The sequence below is a fragment of the Schistocerca gregaria genome, chromosome 8 (assembly GCF_023897955.1).
Source record: "Schistocerca gregaria isolate iqSchGreg1 chromosome 8, iqSchGreg1.2, whole genome shotgun sequence".
NCBI lineage: Eukaryota > Metazoa > Arthropoda > Insecta > Orthoptera > Acrididae > Schistocerca > Schistocerca gregaria.
Genome location: NC_064927.1, coordinates 453,448,280 through 453,470,364, shown reverse-complemented (window position 1 = coordinate 453,470,364; position 22,085 = coordinate 453,448,280). Strand labels below are relative to the sequence as shown.

The following is a 22,085-nucleotide window of genomic DNA, read 5'->3' as shown; positions in this document are numbered from 1 at the left end:
TTTTAAAGCTTAATGTGTGAAAACTTAAATTTGGCTTCTCAGTTAGAAATAAAAAATATATGTTTGATTTTTGAAATTCAACCCCTATGGCAGTGAAAGGGGGAGGAACATCTTTATAGAAATATTTTATTGTGCAAGCATTTTTTAAGCTAAATCTATGAAAATTTGTATTTGGTTCCCTCTGTTAGAAATAAAACATATGCAGGTCAATATTTTTGGAAATTCAACCCTTAAGGGGGTGAAACAGGATCAGACTGATTCACTGACTCACCATTGCCAAGCTCAAACTGCTAAGAATAGAAACTTGAAGTTTGGAGAGGAAGTGGATCTTAAACTGTAGGCCTCATTTAAGCAGGGATTGTTTAAAATTCTACTCCTAAGGAATGAAATAGGGGAGGAAAGGCGTTTTGAAAGAATATCACTGTTAAGGGAATTTTTAAACTAGAATTCTTGAAACTGATATTTGGTTTATCTGTCAGAAAATAAAAAATACATATTTCAGCATTTTTGGAAATTCAGCCACTAAGGGGTAATATAGTGGGTGAAAGCTTCTTTGAAAATAAGTAATTGCTAAATAACTACTAAAGGATTTGTAAGGCTGTATCTATGGCACTTGATATTTGACTTCTTGGTTAGAATTTAAAAAATAAGTTTTCATGTGTTTCTTGAAATTCAACCCCTAGGGGAGTGCAATAGAGAATGGAAATTTTTAAGAAAATATTTCAATACATTAAAAAATCTTAAAACTAAATTTATGAAAATTGTTATTTCACTTCTCATTTAGATATAAAGAAATATTTGTTGCGGGGTGAAAGTTGCTATGGAAATATCTCCACAAGACTGCAAAAGGCAAGATTAACAAAAACTTTGGGACTCCAGCAACCAGAATGGCTTTTTGGTCAGAAATACATTCGGAAAAGACCATGCACATATCACCTTAATTAGTGTGAAAAGTTTAGAAGGTTTTGCAATTTGTGGACAACATAAAAATTTGATTAAATAAAAACAAGATCCCTGCAGGCCAAACAGTCAATGCGAGCAAAGCAGTGGTCACTAAGCTAGAAGTTGAATATAGGAAACATGTGATTGTATGTAATTGTTTTCATTGGTGCTATGTAAGCAGTGTTTCTAATTTTTGCATCATGTAATAAATAGACATCACAGTATCTGACAAAAAGTATGTTTGTTAGTGCAGTAATTCATCTTGAGCGAAGTTTTACAGTCATAACCTCTGACTAGTTGAATACCTGTTACACCTTCTGTAAACATGTTCATTATTCTTTTTTTATCCAGTATTTGTACCAGCATTGAAAAATTATTATTGTGTTTCCATTACTTTTAGAGAAGTAACACAGTAAGGTCATCATTCCTGTCCAGTTATGGATTGTTAATAATTTTTTGTGGGGTAATCCTGGAAACATGGTACAAAACACAGTGGTAGGCACAACACACAGTGGTATACGCCATGATCTGTTCACATACATGGTTTCTTGGTGCAGTTCTGTTCCAGGCAAACTGCATGCCTACACATTGGTGTACCCTTGTGAGAGTTCACTTGCATTAGTAATTGGAAAATGGCTCCCAGTAAATCACAGAGGATTCTTATCATCCAAGCACCTTTTTCTACCAGCTTGTCTTCATTCTATGGTATAAGTTTCAGCAAACTGTCCTACCAGGGACAGATGAATCTCTGCTTAGCTTTTGTTCAACCTCTTACTGATCTGTGGAAAATATGAGTGTTTAAAAGTGCACTGCTCAAGTACATGGAAAAACAACATTTTATACTTCTGTAACACTTCAGAGTCATCCTCACAGATTTGACTGAACTTAGTAGCATGTCACTGAGGTCAACAGACACCTTACTCAAAATGTCATCTGCAACATATTGCAGTTTCTGATTTTGACACCAGTCTTATTGGTAGTCTTTTCATCTCAAATATTTCTGCAGTATTGCTGGTGGTCAACATTTGCCTTTTATCACACCATTTCACGGAAAACATTTTATAGTGGATATAAACACTAGATTTCTCCTGATTCAAATTTATTCTGTAGTTTTGGCATTTTGCATCTCTCTTACTAGGAATGGTGCCGCATGCAGTTATTCCATAGCTATGGAACATGAGGAACAGGTCTCTGCTTGAGCTCCACATGTTATTCATTCATTCATTGTGTTCTGTAGATCCTGTTGAGGAGAATGATCAGGGATGTGGAATGAGTCAAGGTGTGCATTATCATGAGGCAAAGATATCTCAGGAACTTACGGACAGTACTCATTTCCTCCATAACAGCACTGCCAGTTTTCTGACATGCACACTGCTCAGAAGCATGGATGGTAACCTCTGGTGGCACCTGTACCATATGGTGTGTCATCAGGCTGTTTATATACACTACAGCGTCCATAAAGTGCAATGCCCGTGTGGTATTAGTATATAGTCTCCAGATGAGACACACCTGCAGGCCACAGGTAGGCAAACCCAGGTCGAAGATGATGTGCTTGCAGCATATGTAGTCAGCCTACAGCCAATATATGACAGCTGCATATTCTGCAACTAACAGACATGCAAAATACGCTAACACTCTTGTGTTTAGGTCAACACAGTAGGAGATATTTGTAAGGGCATAACTCTCTGAACTGAGCTTCTGGGTTAGTTGTTTGTGTGTTGACTGCATTACAACTTAATGTCCAGCTGGACCCCAAGGAGTTTTACACAGTATCCTTCATTCAGTGTATGACTATTAATTCTCACTTCTGCCCATTATTGCTTATTTGAAATTGCATAACATGACTCTTTGTGAGATTAAGAGTTAAACTGTTTGCAGTGAACCACTTGTAGGCCTGATCAGCTATCATCTGAGCTTTGTCTGCTAGGTTTGAAGTTGGACTCTTCGTTATTACACATGTGTCATCAGCAAACATGTCCACAGCTTGTGGTCTAGTGGCTAGCATTGCTGCCACTAGATCATAGGGTCCCAGGTTCGATTCCCTGCTGCATCAGAGATTTATTTATTTATTTTTCATTTGGTGACTAAGTGTTTGTGTTGTTCTAATCATTTTCATCTTATCTTCATCACAAAGGCATGCAAGTTGTCAAAGTTATGTCTAATCAAAGACATGCAAATTGTCGAAGTGATGTGTAATAGAAAGCCTTGCATCTGGCTGCCGAACCCCAGATGGGGTCTCCCAGCCAATTATGCCGTACAATCACTTCATGTTTTCAGCAGCAAACCAATGTCACTTTTTAACTGATCTTTAAAGTTGTTGGAAGATCATTTTTGTAGGTTAGAAAGAAGAGTGGGCCCAGTATTGATCTGTGTGACACTCCACATGTGTTCCCCCCTTCAGAGGTTTTTCTAGTGCCTGAGAGACAGCCCCACTCTACGCATTCTGTTATGAAGGTGAGGTTCCATTTGTGGGTGAGAGATGCCATTAAATGAATACTGCAGGTGAGCCTCCATTGCCTATTCAAAGTTTTTTGTTCATGGTATGGCGCATGTGCAGTGCTCTGTCTGTTCCAGAATCCCCAACATCCATCTCCATTGTTTGGCTGCCATTGGAATGTGTGTTGTGTAACTGTACATGGGCAACAAGCCCGTTTGGGGAGAGTTGAGCTATGGCAGCTTTCTTCGTCATCTTTGTTCATATCTGTTACGTCACTTTCCGGCTGAATTAATTTTGGTCCACTTCTGGGTTTGAGCCCGATTTTCAAATTTTTTTTCTGTATTGTGGTTTGGCTGGTGAAGAACCTCTTAAATAGCACCTGCTGTTTACAGTGTTAGTTGTCCTGAACTCCATCCTTCACATTCTCTGGTTTGCCCAGTACTTAGAAAAGAAAAGAAAATGCAAGAATATAAATTACTTGACCGCCTGTCATATACTGAGGCAAGAAAAAAATATGAAGACACCATATCCTTCAACAGTAAGTTTAGTTGTGCAAAAGTCACTGCTGTCACGCTCTACCTCAATTTTTTCCAAACCAGATCAACCAATGTTCTTCACTCTCATGGTTCTAGCAACACCATCTTCAGGAACCATTTCCCACTCCTGGTGTCTTCTGGTGACACAGCTCCCTCAAGCTGCCTTTTCTTCTGAAACCAAAAGGTGAGAGGCCCAACAACAACCAATGGCTGAAGGAGCTATGGCCTGTGGATCCAAGGGCTGCCAGATCTTCGTGTGTTCCCACACCTACAACTAAACATTCTAAAAGAGGAGGAGGAGGCTACTCACATGACCGCAGGGGCACCAGACATGCCCACACTGTTATACGAGATTTGTACAAAAAATTCTCGAACATTCGTAATTTCGCACCAATGATGTGTAGGGGTAAATTGCGGTTGGCATCCCTGCACACACCTGTGTTTAATGTATAACTGCCTGAAGTTTCATTGTTGTATGTCTGTTAGCTATTGTTCAGTGCTGTATTGAGTAGAATGTTGTGGTGCAAAATTTGTGAACTTTGAGATAGTAGAGTCAGAGGAGCAATGTATCTGCATTAAATTTTGCATGAAACTCAAGAAAACCTTACACAAGCACACCAAATTATGCAGGAAGCCTATGGTTATGAGTGCTTAAGCCACACCCAGTGTTACAAATTGTTCACATAGTTAAGAAATGGCCAGACGGAAGTTAAAGGTGACCCTCATTCTAGACACCCTTTGACGTCTACCGACAAAACTCATGTCAGGAATCTCGATGAAATTGTGCATTCCAATTGAAGACTGCTTGTTCGAAAGATTGCAGAAGAATCTAACATTTCAGTTGGACCGTGTCATGAAATCCCGGCACAGAATCTTCAAATGTGTCATGTTGCCACCAAGTTCATACCACTGCTCATAAGTCAAGATCAGAAAGACCTTCGCCTCGCAATCTGTGAAGAGTGTTTGGATTGCACAAATGAGAACGAGATGTTCCATTAGTGATTTGTAATTGGTGATAAAGACATGAGTCTACGATTATGATGTTGAGACCAAGTTTCAGTCTTCACAGTGGGTCAGGAAAGGTTGTCCAAGACCAAAAGAAGCTTGTCAGGTCAGGACAAATGTCAAAGCCATGTTGATAGTTTTCTTTTACTGAAGGAATCATGAATTTGTGCCACGGGGGCAAACTGTTAATCAGTGGTACTGTCCACACATGTTGCAATGCCTGTGAGAAAATGTGTAAAGGAGGCAGCCTAAAATGTGGTGAGGCAATTCATGGCTTTTACATCACAATAATGCACCTGCACATGTATCCCTGTTGGTGTATGACTACTGCACAAAAAACAAAAACACTATGCTATCTCATCCTCTGTACTCTCCAGACCTGTGGACTTTTTTTTTTATATATATATATATATATTTCCAAAGTTGAAAACCTCATTGAAAGGCTGAAGATTTCCAGTGATAGTTGAGATAAAAGAAAATTTGTAGACCGCACATTGCGTGATCCGGCAAGAGGTGTACCAGGACTGCTTCTGGAAGTGGAAATGGCATTGGGAGCGGTGTACCAACTGTGGAGGAGAGTATTTTGAGGGAGACCATGCACAATAAGTAAAAGATCAGCAAAGAAAACTTGTTTTGGGGGGGGGGGGGCAAAGTTTTTTGAAGAGACCTCGTATTCTGACCCAATGTTTATTGATGTTGTCCCACATGCACTGGTGACAGGCAATAGCACTGAGACTTGACTGTTCCTCCTGGCCTCTTGTGCCTAACCACAATACCCTCATCGGCATGATCCAATGGAACTGCAACAACTAATTTGCTCTTGTTCTGCAGTCTGTATCACCCTTCAAGAAACTCCCTTTACTGATGACCATTCCCAAACACTTCACGGTCAATGTACATTGTGTTGAAATCGTACTGGCCACGGGAGGGCAACTGGGAGGGTCTGTACGTCGACCCACAGATGTCATCAGTGAGTGGATCCTCGTCCCTACCACACTGGAAGCAATTGTGGTGTGAGTATAAACCACTCCAGTGATCACCACTTGTAACACATATTTACCTCCTGAGAGGGACTTACTTTCCTTGAAATTACCCCATTGATCCAACAGCTCTCACCCCCTTTTCTGTTACTTAAGAATTTCAGTACACACCACTCCCTGTGCAGAAGTAACACCTCATCTGGTAGGGACCATCTGATTGACCAACTTCTTTCCTACCTCAACCCAATGATGGTATTCCAACCCACTTCAGTGCCACTCGTGGCACCTTTTCGGCTATCGATCTTACAATCTCTTCCCCCGATCTGTGGGTTTGCTACATTGGCCTCTCCGTGATGCTATATTGCCCTCTCCATTATGATCTCTGTAACAGTAATCACTTCATAGTGATCCTGTCACTTTCTTGTCACCACCCAATGAACCAGTTACCACTGTAGGCTCTTTGAAGAGCTAACTGACAGTTGTATACCTCTGCTGTAACCTTCTCCCCTTCTCTGTCATGTTGCACTGACAAGGTTGTGGCAAACATCATCTACGCAATCATACATGCCTCTGTAACTGCTTTTCCTCTTTCTGTAGGCATGCTCCACCATTCCTAACCACGTCAGTGTCTCCTTATAACACCTTTTTGGCTATCAGTCTTACTATCTCTTCCCCCAATCTTATGGCTTCACTACATTGGCTGCTCCATGATGATAAACACTAGAGCACTGAATCTGCGTGGCAAATCTGTGTGAGGAGTGTTCATGTAAGTCACTTGCTATGCACGCAGCTGTTACTTTACTCACCTGATACCATGCAGCACCAGTAACGGGCAACAGTAGTGCGGCCTTGCCACACAGGTAAAGAAACAGTGACTCCATATAGTTTTGTCAAAACATAGTGGCGCTAATGGGGCTGGTGAGCAAATGAATGCATTTAGAAATAGAATTTCTTCTTATTAGCTAACAATTTCCTATGTTTTCTGTGGAGAAAGTGTGTGCTGTATACCTGAAATCCACCAAGTGTGACCATAGTATAATGAAAATTAAACTGATAATCGAATACTGAATGTTATTGAATGTCATTGTTTTAGCTATGGAACTTTATATTTGGATGAAAGAATAGCTGATAAAATAATGCTCTCTTTCAGTCAGCTGCTAAAATAGTATGGACATCAAGAAGTATTTTGAACATGTTGTTGTTGTTGTTGTGGTTTTCAGTCGTGAGACTGGTTTGATGCAGCTCTCCATGCTACTTGATCATGTACAAGCTTCTTCATCTCCCAGTAACAACTACAACCTACATTCTTCTGAATCTGCTTAGTGTATTCATCTCTTGGTCTCCCTCTATGATTTTTACCCTCCACGCTGCCCTCCAATACTAAATTGGTGATCTCTTGACGCCTCAGAACATGTCCTACCAACCGATCCCTTCTTCTAGTCAAGTTGTCCCACAAATTCCTCTTCTCCCCAATTCTATTCAATACCTCCTCATTAGTTATGTGATCTACCCATCTAATCTTCAGCATTCTTCTGTAGTACCACATTTCGAAAGCTTCTATTCTCTTCTTATCCAAACTATTTATTGTCCATGTTTCACTTCCATACATGGCTACACTCCATACAAATACTTTCAGAATCGACTTCCTGACACTGAAATCTATACTCGATGTTAACAAATTTCTCTTCTTCAGAAACGCTTTCCTTGCCATTGCCAGTCTACATTTTATATCCTCTCTACTTCGACCATCATCAGTTATTTTACTTCCTAAATAGCACAACTCCTTTATTACTTTAAGTGTCTCATTTCCTAATCTAATTCCCTCAGCATCACCCGAATTAATTCGACTACATTCCATTATCCTTGTTTTGCTTTTGTTGATGTTCATCTTATAGCCTCCTTTCAAGACACTGTCCATTCCATTCAACTGCTCTTCCAAGTCCTTTGCTGTCTCTGACAGAATTACAATGTCATCGGCGAACCTCAAAGTTTTTATTTCTTCCCCATGGATTTTAATATCTACTCCAAATTTTTCTTTTATTTCCTTTACTGCTTGCTCAATATACAGATTGAATAACATTGTGGAGAGGCTACAACCCTGTCTCACTCCTTTCCCAACCACTGCTTCCCCTTCATGTCCCTCGACTCTTATAACTGCCATCTGGTTTCTGTACAAATTGTAAATAGCCTTTCGCTCCCTGTATTTTACCCCTGCCACCTTTAGAATTTGAAAGAGAGTATTCCAGTCAACATTGTCAAAACCTTTCTCTAAGTCTACAAATGCTAGAAACGCAGGTTTGCCTTTCCTTAATCTTTCTTCTAAGATAAGTTGTAAGGTCAGTATTGCCTCACGTGTTCCAATATTTCTACGGAATCCAAACTGATCTTCCCAAGGTTGACTTCTACTAGTTTTTCCATTCGTCTGTAAAGAATACGCATTAGTATTTTGCAGTTGTGGCTTACGGAACTGATTGTTCGGTAATTTTCACATCTGTCAACACCTGCTTTCTTTGGGATTGGAATTATTATATTCTTCTTTAAGTTTGAGGTTATTTCGCCTGTCTCATACATCTTGCTCACCAGATGGTAGAGTTTTGTCATGACTGGCTCTCCCAAGGCCATCAGTAGTTCTAATGGAATGTTGTCTACTCCGCGGGCCTTGTTTCGGCTCAGGTCTTTCAGTGCTCTGTCAAACTATTCATGCAGTATCATATCTCCCATTTCATCTTCATCTACATTCTCTTCCATTTCCAGAATATTGTCCTCAAGAATGTCGCCCTTGTATAGACCCTCTATATACTCCTTCCACCTTTCTGCTTTCCCTTTTTTTTCTTAGAACTGGGTTTCCATCTAAGCTCTTGATATTCATACAAGTGGTTCTCTTTTCTCCAAAGGTCTCTTTAATTTTCCTGTATGCAGTATCTATTTTACCCCTAGTGAGATAAGCTTCTACATCCTTACATTTGTCCCCTAGCCATCCCTGCTTAGCCATTTTGCACTTCCTGTTGATCTCATTTTTGAGACGTTTGTATTCCTTTTTGCCTGCTTCATTTACTGCATTTTTATATTTTCTCCTTTCATCAATTAAAAATATTTCTTCTGTTATCCAAAGATTTCTACTAGCTCTCATCTTTATACCTATGTGATCCTCTGCTGCCTTCACTACTTCATCCCTCAGAGCTACCCATTCTTCTTCTACTGTATTTCTTTCCTCCATTTGTGACAATTGTTCCATTATGCTCTCCCTAAAACTCTGTACAACCTCTGGTTCTTTCAGTTTATCCAGGTCCCATCTCCTTAAATTCCCACCTTTTTGCAGTTTCTTCAGTTTTAATCTACAGCTCATAACCAATAGATTGTGGTCAGAGTCCACATCTGCCCCTGGAAATGTCTTACAATTTAAAACCTGGTTCCTAAATCTCTGTCTTACCATTGTATAATCTATTTCATACCTTCTAGTATTTCCAGGATTGTTCCATGTGTACAACCTTCTTTTATGATTTTTGAACCAAGTTTTAACTATGATTAAGTTATGCTCTGTGCAAAAATCTACCAGACGGCTTCCTCTTTCATTTCTTTCCCCCAATCCATATTCACCTACTATGTTTCCTTCTCTCCCTTTTCCTACTCTCGAATTCCAATCAACCATGACTATTAAATTTTTGTCTCCCTTCACTCTGAATAATTTCTTTTATCTCATCATACATTTCATCAATTTCTTCATCATCTGCAGAGCTAGTTGGCATATAAACTTTTACTATTGTAGTAGGTGTGGGCTTCATGTCTATCTTGGCCACAATAATGCGTTCACTGTGCTGTTTGTAGTAGCTTACCCACACTCCTATTTTTTTATTCATTATTAAACCTACTCCTGCATTACCCCTATTTGAGTTTGTATTTATAACCCTGTATTACCCTGACTAAAAGTCTTGTTCCTCCTGCCACTGAACTTCACTAATTCCCACAATATCTAACTTTAACCTATCCATTTCCCTTTTTAAATTTTCTAACCTACCTGCCCGATTAAGGGATCTGACATTCCACGCTCCGATCCGCTGAACGCCAGTTTTCTTTCTCCTGATAACGACGTCCTCTTGAGTAGTCCCCCGCACGGAGATACGAATGGGGGACTATTTTACCTTCGGAATATTTTACCCAAGAGGATGCCATCATCTTTTAACCATACAGTAAAGCTGCATACCCTCGGGAAAAATTACGGCTGTAGTTTCCCCTTGCTTTCAGCCGTTCGCAGTACCAGCACAGCAAGGACGTTTTGGTTAGTGTTACAAGGCCAGATCACTCAATCATCCAGACTGTTGCCCCTGCAACTACTGAAAAGGCTGCTGCCCCTCTTCAGGAACCACATGTTTGTCTGGCCTCTCAACAGATGCCCCTCCGTTGTGATTGCACCTACGGTACGGCCATCTGTATCGCTGAGGCACACGAGCCTCCCCACCAACGGCAAGGTCCATGGTTCATAGGGGGGCTAAAAGGCTACAAGTACTCAAATGTCTTTAACCACATTTGGCTCAAAGGTGCCTTCCCATCCCAACAGCAAGATAGTATCATCTTTGTAATTCCTAACCTGGCAAAAAAGAAACTACATCTATTGACAGATACCAACCAATTAGCCATATCAATGTGCTCTGCAAACTGCTTTAAAGGATGGTTGCCTGCAGATTATGCTGGACTCTCAAATCTCAGGGTATTTTGTCATCCAGTCACTGTGGTTTCTGGGAGAAGTGATCCACAACGAACCTTCTTGTTAGGTTGGCCATGGTGATCCAATAGGCTTTTTTTTTCTAAACACTAACACCACATCACAGTCTTTTTGACCTTAAGAAGGCATACGACACAGCAAGGTGCCATTACATTTTATTTACTGTCCATAGCTAGGACTTTGGCAGGCTCCGTCCAGATTTTTACCTGTCAGTTTTTATCCCACAAATTTTTTCTAGGTTAGAGTTGTTATTTCACACAGATCTTCTCTGGCCCAAGAGAACAGCATTACTGAGGGCTCCGTGCTGAGTGTCACACTCTTCCTCATCACCAGCATTGGGTTAGTGACCTCTGTCATGCCTCTCCCCATGCCATATGTTGATGATTTTTGCATTTAGTGCAGCTCCTACTCTGTAGCCTCAGCTGAATGCCAGCTCTAAGGTGCCATCCAAAGAGCCTCCACTTGCACCCTTTCCCATGATTTCCTGTTGTCACACACCAAAATGTGAGTCAAGCATTTCTATCCGTCCTGACCCAGAACTCTAATTCGATACCAGCTCTTAGACATTGTTGCACAATCGCATTTTTTGTCATCCTCTTTGATAATCAGCTGACGTGGATGCTGCACGTTCATCAGCTAAAGACTAAATGCTTGCAAAAGCTTAAAACTCTCTTGTTTCCTTACCAACACCTCTTGGGGTGCAGATCATGCTACTCTTCTCTCTATTTACCAGGCACTGGTCTCAGGTTGCCAGGTTTATGGCTCGGTGCCACCTTAAGCTTTGAAATCGTTGTACCCAGCTCATTGTCTTAACATTTGACTGGCTACATCATCTGGACTAGTCCTGTAGACAGTCTCCTTGCTGAAGCTCCAGCTCCAACAGTACCAGCTGTTACTCACTTATGCAGTTACCATCTGACAATTTCCTCCTCAGCCAACTTACCACTTTTTTTGCACGCAGGTGGTGTCAACCTCTTGAAACACATCCTCAGATTAGATCACTCTGCCAGGACCTCTGCCTAACTTAAGATATACTCCCCGTATTTTCCAGCATCCCAAAACCCCCGCCATCGTGGTTGGCACTCAGGCCACAAATTAGAACCTATCTGTTCCAGAGTCCTAAAGTTACCATTACCCTTATGACCTTTCAGCATATTTTCTTTTCAGTTCTTCAAGAGTATCAGGGTGCTATCATCATATACATTGATGCATCTAAAACCATGAATAGGACATGATATGCTTTTACAACTCCTACTGGTCGGGAACTTCAATTTCCAGTGACTTGGTAAGCAATCTCCAAGTCTTTGATCATCCTGTGATATCTGATATTCATAACCTTCTCCCTGACCTTAGTCTCTGGAGCCTAGGTCAGAGGGGTATCTCAAGGAATGAACTGGCCGACCGTTTGGCCATAAAAGCAATTACTTGCCCCAAATTTGCATTTATGTTCCTATGTATGAATTTGTGGGTGCAAATAAGGCCTGTACTCACTTGAAATTGGAACAACATAGGGTGGGCTACTGCCTTCTCTACCCGTGCACACATGACTGCCACCTCTGGCAGCTTGAATCAGAGACATTTGTCATGTGTGTGTGAGATGTGCATGCTTGTGTGAATGTGTGTGTGTGTGTGTGTGTGTGTGTGTGTGTGTGTGTGTGTGTTTTCTTTTCTGAACGAGGCTTTGGCAGAAAGCTAAATATGTAACAGTCTTTTCAGTTTGTCTGTCTGCAACTCAGCAGTGAGTAGTAATCTAACATTTTCCTTATATTGTTGATATCCCAACATGAAGTTTCCATTGTTTGATTTTTTCTTCTTCAGACACAATTTTCTTGGCATTGCCAGTGTACATTTTATATCTTCTCTATTTGCAACATCATCAGTTATTTTACTGTCCAAATAATGAAATTCATATACTGCTTTTAGTGTCTCATTTCCTAAGCTAATTTCCTCAGAATCACTTGATTCAGTTCATCTTGTATACACAATAAAAACTAGGACATGTCTAGTATAACAATCGCCTAATGGTCACCCGTCTAGCCGCTTCCCTGTTCCCATTCCAGCACTACATAGCCCTCTGTTCCACCAATGCATCCAGTCTTTTTACTACTTTTCCAATAAAACCCACTCTCTCCTCCCCCGCCCTCCATCTAACCTCCCGACTGCACCTAGCTTCCCCACTCTCCACCTCATCCCTGCGCACTCCCAGCAGCAGTTTACTATCCCCCATCCCTGCCCTGCTATCCCTCCCCTTCTCACCCTAGCCTCCCACAACCTCTGGTTGTCTCTCCCACAATTTGTTTATTGCTCACATTGTGGCTCCACCTGCCAGAGACTCTGATTGAGTGTGTGAGTTGTGTTTGCATGAATGTGTGTGTGTGTGTGTGTGTGTGTGTGTGTGTGTGTGTGTGTGTGTGTGTGTGTCATGTACATGTGTCGTGTGTTGTCTATTTTTGACAAAGACCTTAATGGCCAAAAGCTAACTTTCCAACAGTCTTTTTGTTGTGCCTTTCTGCGACTCAGCATCTCTGCTGTATGGTGAATAGCAACTATCCTTTTGAAACTTCCTGGCAGATTAAAACAGTGTGCCGGACTGAGACTCAAACTCACGACCTTTGCCTTTCGTGGGCAAGTGCTCTACCAGCTGAGCTACCCAAGCATGGCTCACGCCCCGTCCTCACAGCTTTACTTCTGCCAGTACCTCGTCTCCTACCTTCCAAACTTAACAGAAGCTCTCCTACGAACCTTGCAGAACTAGCACTCCTGAAAGAAAGGTCCCGTGTTCGAGTTTTAATCTGCCAGGAAGTTTCATATCAGCACACACTCCGCTGCAGAGTGCAAAATCTCATTCTGGAAACATTCCCAGGCTGTGGCTAAGCCATGTTTCTGCAATATCCTTTCTTTCTGGAGTGCTAGTTCTGCAAGGTTTGCAGGAGAGCTTCTGTTAAGTTTGGAAGGTAGGAGAAGAGGTACTGGCAGAAGTGAAGCTGTAAGGATGGGGCATGAGTTGTGCTTGGGTAGCTCAGCTAGTAGAGCACTTGCCGGCGAAAGGCAAAGGTCCTGAGTTCGAGTCTCGGTCTGGCACACAGTTTTAATCTGCTTGGAAGTTTCATATCAGCACACACTCCACTGCAGAGTGAAAATCTCATTCTGGAAACTATCCTTTTCATTATATTATTACAGTCCACTATATAATAATATCAAAAGTACATAAGTAACGTCTCCTTGCTTCAAAATAATTTAAAGAACATTGTGTGGCACTCTATTTTAATGTATAGAAGAATTTTTTAGCATATGCAAACTAAAACTTTTATGTGAAATTCCCATGTTGCACGGCGAATTGGCCTTTTGATCATTTCCTTATTTTATGCAATCTTTAAGTTGTTACTACGTCACCTATCTTTAAAATCTACTACAGCAACATAGATATTAATTTAACATGCTAAAGGGAAAATAGTGCACAACATTTCAATGCTTGTAAAGCTTACTAATACTACTGTATTGTTTTACTTGTGGATGTTGTTGTGGTCTTCATTTCAGTGACTGGTTTTGTTTGGAGCTCTCCATGCCAATTTGTCCACTGCTAATCTCTTCATAATGATTGCGACGTGCATCGGCCTGAACCTGCTTGTTGTAGTCAAGCCTTGGTCTCTCTCTACAGTTTTTACCCATTCAGAAGTGTCATATCACTCTGTCCCTTCTTCTACTCAAGGTCTTTTCTCCCCAATCTGATTCATTACCCCTTCATTAGTTTTTCTACCTGTCAATATAATCTTTAGCATTCTTCTGAAGCATCACATTTCAAAATCTTCTATTCCCTTTCTTACACTGCTTCATGTTTCACTTCTTTATAAGGCCATACTCCAGATAAGTACTTTCAGAAAAGAACTTACACACACTTAAATCTGTACTAAACTAGTGACTTGCCGCAGCTTCCCATAGGTAGCATTAAGTATCTACTGCTAGATTAGCGTCTGCCATTGTAATAATAAATTATGTACACAAACCTTCCTCATCAATCAGTCCATCTAGTAGTGAAAGACATATCAAAATCCCTAAAGCAGTTTCTAAGATGAACTTTCATGTACAAACAGAAAAACATGGCAGGTCCTTAATTGAAATTATGTACTGATTCAGGTCACACTTTGCTGGTCTTTTGTGATACACCAGCTGTTTATTGCTTTTCTTGCCAGATGTTGCCTGATCTCTAGCTGGCCATATCATAGCTCCCATCACTGCCACGAGATGTCACTCCAAATGCCAATTAAATATGAAACAGATAACAGTACATACACTATATGATCAAAAGTATCTGGATGCCCCAAAAAACATACATTTTTCATGTTAGGCTCATTGTGCCGCCACCTACTGCCAGGTACTCCATATCAGCGACCTCAGTAGTCATTAGACATCATGAAAGAGCAGTATGGGGCACTCCGCAGAACTCGCGGACATTGAATGTGGGCAGGTGATTGGGTGTCACTTGTGTCATACATTTTTACGCAAAATTTCCACACTCCTAAACACACCTAGGTCCACTGTTTCTGATATGATAGTGAAGTGGAAATGTGAAGGGACACACACAGCACAAAAGTGTACAGGCCAAGCTCATCTGTTGACTGACAGAGACTGCCAACAGTTTAAAAGTTGTATAATTGGCAGACATCTATCCAGACCATCACACAGAAATTCCAAACTGCATCAGGATCCACTGCGAGTATTATGACAGTTAGGCGGGAGGTGAGAAAACGTGGATTTCATGGTCGAGCGGGTGCTCATAAGCCATACATCATGCCGGTAAACGCCAAACAACGCCTCACTTGGTGTAAGAAGCGATTGAACAGTGGAAAAATGTTGTGTGGAGTGACGGATCATGGTACACAATGTGGCGATCCGATGCAGAGTTTGGGTATGGCGAATGTCATCTGCCAGTGTGTGTAGCGCCAACAGTAAAATTCGGAGGTAGTGTTATGGTGTGGTCATGTTTTTCATGGAGGGGGCTTGCACTCCTTGTTGTTTTGCAAAGCACTATCACAACACAGGCCTACACTGATGTTTTAAGCACCTTCTTGCATCCCACTGTTGAAGAGCGATTTGGGGATGGCGATTGCATCTTTCAACATGATTGAGCACCTATTCATAATGCACAGCCTGTGTCGAAGTGGTTATACGACAATAATATCCCTGTAATGGACTAGCCTGCACAGAGTCCTAACCTGAATCCCACAGAACACCTTTGGGATATTTTGGAATGCCGACTTGGTGCCAGGCTTCACCTACCGACATCGATACCTCTCCTCAGTGCAACACTCTGTGAAGAACGGGCTGCCATTCCCCAAGAAACCTTCCAGCACCTGATTGAACATATGCTTGCAAGAGTGGAAGGTGTCATCAAGGCGTGGTGGGTGCCACAAGCTAGTAAGACATTTTCAGCCAGGTGTCCAGATACTTTTGATGACATAGTGTATATTACACATTCATCACTTCTATAATAATAAATTCTATGTACAAACCTTCCTCGTGAATCGGTCTCTCTATTAGTGAAAATCTTATCAAAATTTCTGCACTAGTTTCTGAGATTAGCCTTATATTAAAAAAAGAAAGAAAGAAAGAAAGAAAACCACATGGTGGGGAACTTTAATTTAGTAATGTACATAGACATAATAGTCACTCCCAGAAAAAAATTAGTCACACTTTTAAAGGTTTCCAATCCACTAAAGATTTATTGTTGTACCAGTGCATATGGAGTACATGAAATGATTACATTTACAGATCAATAACACAAGCCATTTTGAGGTACCAGGTACCGACCAATGCCGAAACTCCCCTATTAGTACTTGGTGTAGCATCCACAGGTGACAATGCAGGTGCTGACTGTGGTATCCATTGAATCATGCAGATGGCAAATACTGTCCTAAGATACATGCCTGATTGACCTGTTCACGTAGTTCTGTAAGAGTTATCGCCTGACAAGTTGCCTGAATCACTTTTTGTCCCATCGTATCCCATACATGCTCGATTGGAAACAAGTCCAAAGATCTTGCTGGCCAGGGAAGTTCCTGCACATCTTGCAGACTATGTTGATTTTCAAATATTGATTTTTCACAGGCAGTTTATGGCTAGCATTCACTTTCCTGTTGCAAGAACTGCAAAAAAAGACCCAACAACATTCTGCATGCACTGAGCTCTGACTAAAAACACAAGATCTGTAGCTTATCGCACCCCAGACCCTAAGGCCTGAGGGTAGGGGCAGTGCGTCTTGGACGAATTCACTCTATGAGATAGCACTCACTAGGTCTATATTGTGCACGCAAATGACCATCACTTGCATGCAGGCAGGATCTGCTTTCGTTGCTGAAGATTACTGTGCACAGTTCCATCTTCCAAGTGATCCTTGACCAGTCAAGCTGTGCCCGTTGATACTGTGGCGTGAGTGGAAGATGAGCTAGATGTGTGCGTGCCCATAGTCCCACTACCAATAACTGGTTTGCAACCGTTTGTGTTGACACATCTGGGCTCAAAAGCCCTTTAATCTGTGCTGTGATAACTGTATAATCTGCCAATGCTTCCCTTACACTACAGTGATCCTGGTGGGTATCTGTGCTGCATGGATGTCCAGAACTTATCTACAGGTGTGAGAAAGTTCACATGACCACTGATACCAGCATCGTTGCACAATTGACACAACATGTTCAACTTGAGTGACAATTCTTGGAAATGATCATCCTGTCTCTCATAAGGCCACTATTTGAGCCCTTCCAGATTCGCTCATTTCACTGTAGGAAGCACGAGTTGGTCTCTGTGGCACGGTTTCCTGCTTCCTTTACGTGTGTACACCACAATGAGTCTTCTAGATGTGTTCATTCCCTATTAGAGGTTAGACACATATGGTGCTCTGAGAGCTATGCCACTACACTATCTGTTGGTGGACAACATTGAAAACGTTATCAGCACATCTACTATTCCCCAGGTGGCATATACTGTCATTGGATCAAAATTGACTTTGTCTTTGCAGGTGTACTAACTCTCTCTTTTTCAGAAACACTTTTCCTGCTATTGTCTGACTGCTTTTTATATCCTCTCTAGTTCATCCATCAGCAGTCAGTTTAGTTGCTGCCAAAGTAGCAAAACTCATCCACTCCTTTTAAAGTCTCATTCCTAATTTTATTTCTCTAGCATATATAACTTAAATTTTACTACTCTCCATTAGTATTATACTTTTGTGGGTATTCATTCTACAACCTCTTTTCAAGACACTATCTATTCCATTCAGCTGATCTTACAAGTCATTTGACATCTCTAACAGAATTAAGACGGCATTATTTTACTCATCAGTACATATAGTCTATGTATTGACAAGTATATTCCATGTTTCTACTATTTCCACATGTAAGCAACTTGTCCACACATATGATACATGTACATAATAAATAAAATTAAAACAATGTACGTTACACCAATGATATCCCACATGCTGTAGGATAATAGCCCCCTCATTATAAAGTACGCTAATGGTAGATTAGGCATGCACTAGTACAGTAAGTCTGAATATAGAGGTGGAGAACTTCATAGATAGAAAGTGCAGGCTCATTTCAGGGATATAATTTATACCTGATCCAGGATAAACTAGAGTACTTCATATTTAATAAGGTGCATCATATAGGGAAACTCCTGTGGTATTGTCATAACAATATTTCTGGTAATTACACTTTTGGGTCTGCACACAGGCAACAGCTCTCAAGGAAACAAAAAGTTGTTCATGTGTGTAATACAATAACATCCACTCTGTATTCATCAACACCTTGCCAAAATGCTGAAACCACAAGAAATATGTATTGTGGCTTAGTATATCCTAACTTGTTATACAGAGTAGTACTGCCGGCCAGTATCTGCCAAACTTTGCTGAAAATTGTTTCTATTTAGCAGAAGAGAGCAACGAGGATTGTAACAAAGGAGCATCTAGGCACATCACATAGAAATTCATTCATGAGCTTTAATATTCTGACTTTGTTTACTATGTTTTCTGTCAGACCATAATGTTAGTAGAAGGAAATATGGAAATAGCTAGTAGGAACTTCTTGATTCATAATAACGAAACCAGGCACAAATCAGCTTTTCACACAGTCAACAGAAGATGCAATGACAGAAAATTATTGTGATAATGAGTGAACATAACTCGTTAGCAGATGAACTGAAAATACTGATTAAAAAAGCCTTTAAAATATTGATTAAGTAATGAGTTATCCCAAAATTTCTGTTTCTTGGAAAAACTGAAAATATTCACTAGAAAAACTTTTAAAATATCAATCAAGTAATGTCTTATCCCTAAATCTGTATTTCATGGAAATGACACAAACAGAAATTTAAGCAGTAGCATCATTTTAGCTGTAGTGGTGGTGATTACAGTTTGTACTGTGGTCTGGCATCTTGTGATTTTGGATTGAAATAATGTTTTATACTTATACATTGTCCATGCACCTAAAATAACTCATTACAAGGACAAATAAAATAAAATCTATAACCCCCCCTCCCCAAACCATGGTCCTTTCTGAGATGGGGTGGCTTGCAAGTGTCACTGACAAAGGTAGCCTTACCCTGGTGCAACCACAATGGAGAGACATCTCTGTAGCACCCAGACTAACCTATGGTTCCTGAAGAAGGGCAACATCCTGCATGATTAATTAATTTGACATAGTAACATTAGCCAAAATGGCCTTGTGTGTTGGTACTGTGAATGGCCAAAAGCATGGGGAAACCACAACTGTTATTTTTTTTCTGTGGGCATGTAGCTCTACTGTACAGAAATAATGATGGCATCTTCCCAGGCAAAAATTCTGGAGGTCTAATATTCTCCCAATTGATTCTCCAGGCGAGGACTATTTGGGAGGATGTTATCAGGAGAAAAAACAAATCTGGCGTTTTACAAGTCAGAACGTGGAATGTTAGGTGCCTCAAGAAGAATTGGGGGGGGGGGGGGGGGGAGGGGGGGGTTATTGAAGTGCAGTGGCGGAAAGAATAAGACTTCTGATCAGGGAAGTACAGGGTTATAAATATAAAATCAAGCAGGTGTAATGTAGGGGTAATGTGCGTAAGCTGTAAATACAAGGGTAATACCTGCCATAGTAGTACAATTTTATATACCAGCTAATTCCAGATGATGAAGAGATGGAAAGAATCTATGATGAGATTTAAAAAAAAAGTATAGTTAAGGGAGACAAAGATGTAATTATAATGGAAGATTGAAATTCAGTGGTAGGTAAGGGAAGAGAAGGAAAAGTAGTAAGAGAACATGGACTGGGGAAAAGGAATGAAACAGGAAGCTGCCTGGTAGAATGGTGCATAGACATTAATAATTTTTGCTAACACTTGGTTTAAAAATCATGTAAGAAGGTTGTTTACAAGGAAGAGACCTTGAGTCACTGAAAGGATTCAGATTGATTATATAATGGTAAGACAGAGATTTAAAAAGCAGATTTTAATCTATAAGACATATCTACAGGCTACAGGACAAATGAAAGGTTGCAAAAGCATGTGTAACAAAGGAAAAGATAGATGTCACCTATAGGAAAGTTAGAGAGACATTTGGAGATAAAAAGAGGCAGCTGTATGAATATCAACAGCTCAGATTGCAAGCGGTTACAGAGCAAAGAAGGGGAAGCTGAGAAGTGGAAGGAATACATAGAAGGGTTATACACGGATAATGAAATTGAAGGTAATTTTATATAAAGGTAAGAGGAAGTAAATGAAAATGAGCTGGGAGATATAATACTGTGAGAAGAATTTGACAGAGACTGGAAGTCGAAACGAGGTCCCTGGTGTAAATGAGATTATTTCAGAACTACTGAGGTCCTTGGGAGACCCAGGCATGTCAAAACTATTCCATCTGGGGCACAAGATGCATGAGACAGGCAAAAAATCCACAGACTTAAAGAAGAATGTAATAATTCCAATCCCAAAGACAGCAGATGCTGACTGGTGTAAATACTACCACACCATCAGTTTGATAAGTCAAGGTTGCAAAATATTGCCTCGAATTATGTACAGAAGAATGGAAAAACTGGCAGAAGCTGAGCTCGGGGAGGATCAGTTTTTGGTATGGAGAAATGTGGGTACATGTGAGGCAGTACTGACCCTAGAACTTATCTTATAAGATAGAGAAAGTGAATGTATGTTTACAGCATTTGTAGACTTAGAGAAAGCTTTTGACTATGTTGACTGGAATACTCTCTGAAATTCTGAAGTTAGCAGGGGTAAAATACAGGGAGTGAAGGCTATTAAAAGTTGTACAGAAACCAGACAACAGTTATAAGAATCTAGTGGCATGAGAGGGAAGCAATGGTTGAGAAGGGAGTGAGACATGGTTGCACCTATTGATGATGTTCTTCAACCTGTTCATTGAGCAAGCAGTAAAAGAAACCAACAAGAAGCTTTGGAAAGGTAGTTAAAAGTTCAGAGAGAAGAAATAAAACCTTTGAAGTTTGCCAATGACATTGTAAATTTTTCAGGGACAGCAAAGAACATGTAGAGCAGTTGAATAGAATGGATAGTGTCTTCAAAAGAGGTTATATGATGATCATCAACAAAAGTGAAATAAAGATAATGGAATGTACTGAAATTAAATCAGGTGATGCCAAGGAAATTAGGTCAGGAAATAAGGCATTAAAAGCAGTAGATTAGTTTTGCTATTTTGACAGCAAGACAACTGATGATTGCCAAAGTAGAGAGGATATTAAATATAGGTTACCCATAGCAAGAAAATCATTTCTCAAAAATAAGAATTTGTTAACGTTAGATTTAAGTTTTAGAAAGTCTTTTGTGAAGGTATTTGTCTGGAGTGTAGCCTTATACAAAAATTTATCTCAGACCAAAATATATGCCACAACTTAACTAAATGAAGGGATTAGTTGATAAATATCCTGAGGCATCAGAGGGAGGTTAGTTTAGTACAGGAAGGAAATGTGTTGTGGTCAGCTTTGTAGAAGGAGAGCAAAACATGCATACAGTAATCAACTTCAAATCAATCTAGGCTGCAGAGGGTATTCAAAGATGAAGAAGCTTGCAGAGAATAGATTAATGTAGAAGCTACATCAAACCATTCTTTGGACTGAGTATCACAATGTCAACAACATACCAAAGTGAAAAGTACCCTCATTATTATCATCCATTTAAGGTTCTGCATGTTCAGAAAGAATTAATTGTGCTGCTAAAAATTGATCACACAATGTGTCAAAATTATTTGTACTTGTGAAGCCATCTTGTAATAATGATGTGATATTTTGGACAATGGAGTAAGTGAAGGTTACTACTTATCATATAGGGAAGGTGTCATCTCACATTTGTCTTCCAATTAGGACTTTCCATTATCATATACAGTTAGGTGAAAAAAGTCATGGGATACCTTGTAACATTGTGTCAGACCCCCCCTTTGCCCAGAGTAGTACAGGACCTTTATGTGACATGGACTCAAC

The 22,085-nt window shown here is 40.3% G+C and overlaps 1 protein-coding gene across 3 annotated transcripts in view; it reads left to right on the top strand.

Moving 5' to 3' along the window:
• Nucleotides 1-22,085, top strand: part of LOC126284213 (X-linked retinitis pigmentosa GTPase regulator-like) — a 277,559-nt gene that overhangs the window by 253,524 nt on the left and 1,950 nt on the right. The gene's annotated exons all lie outside the window — the stretch shown is intronic.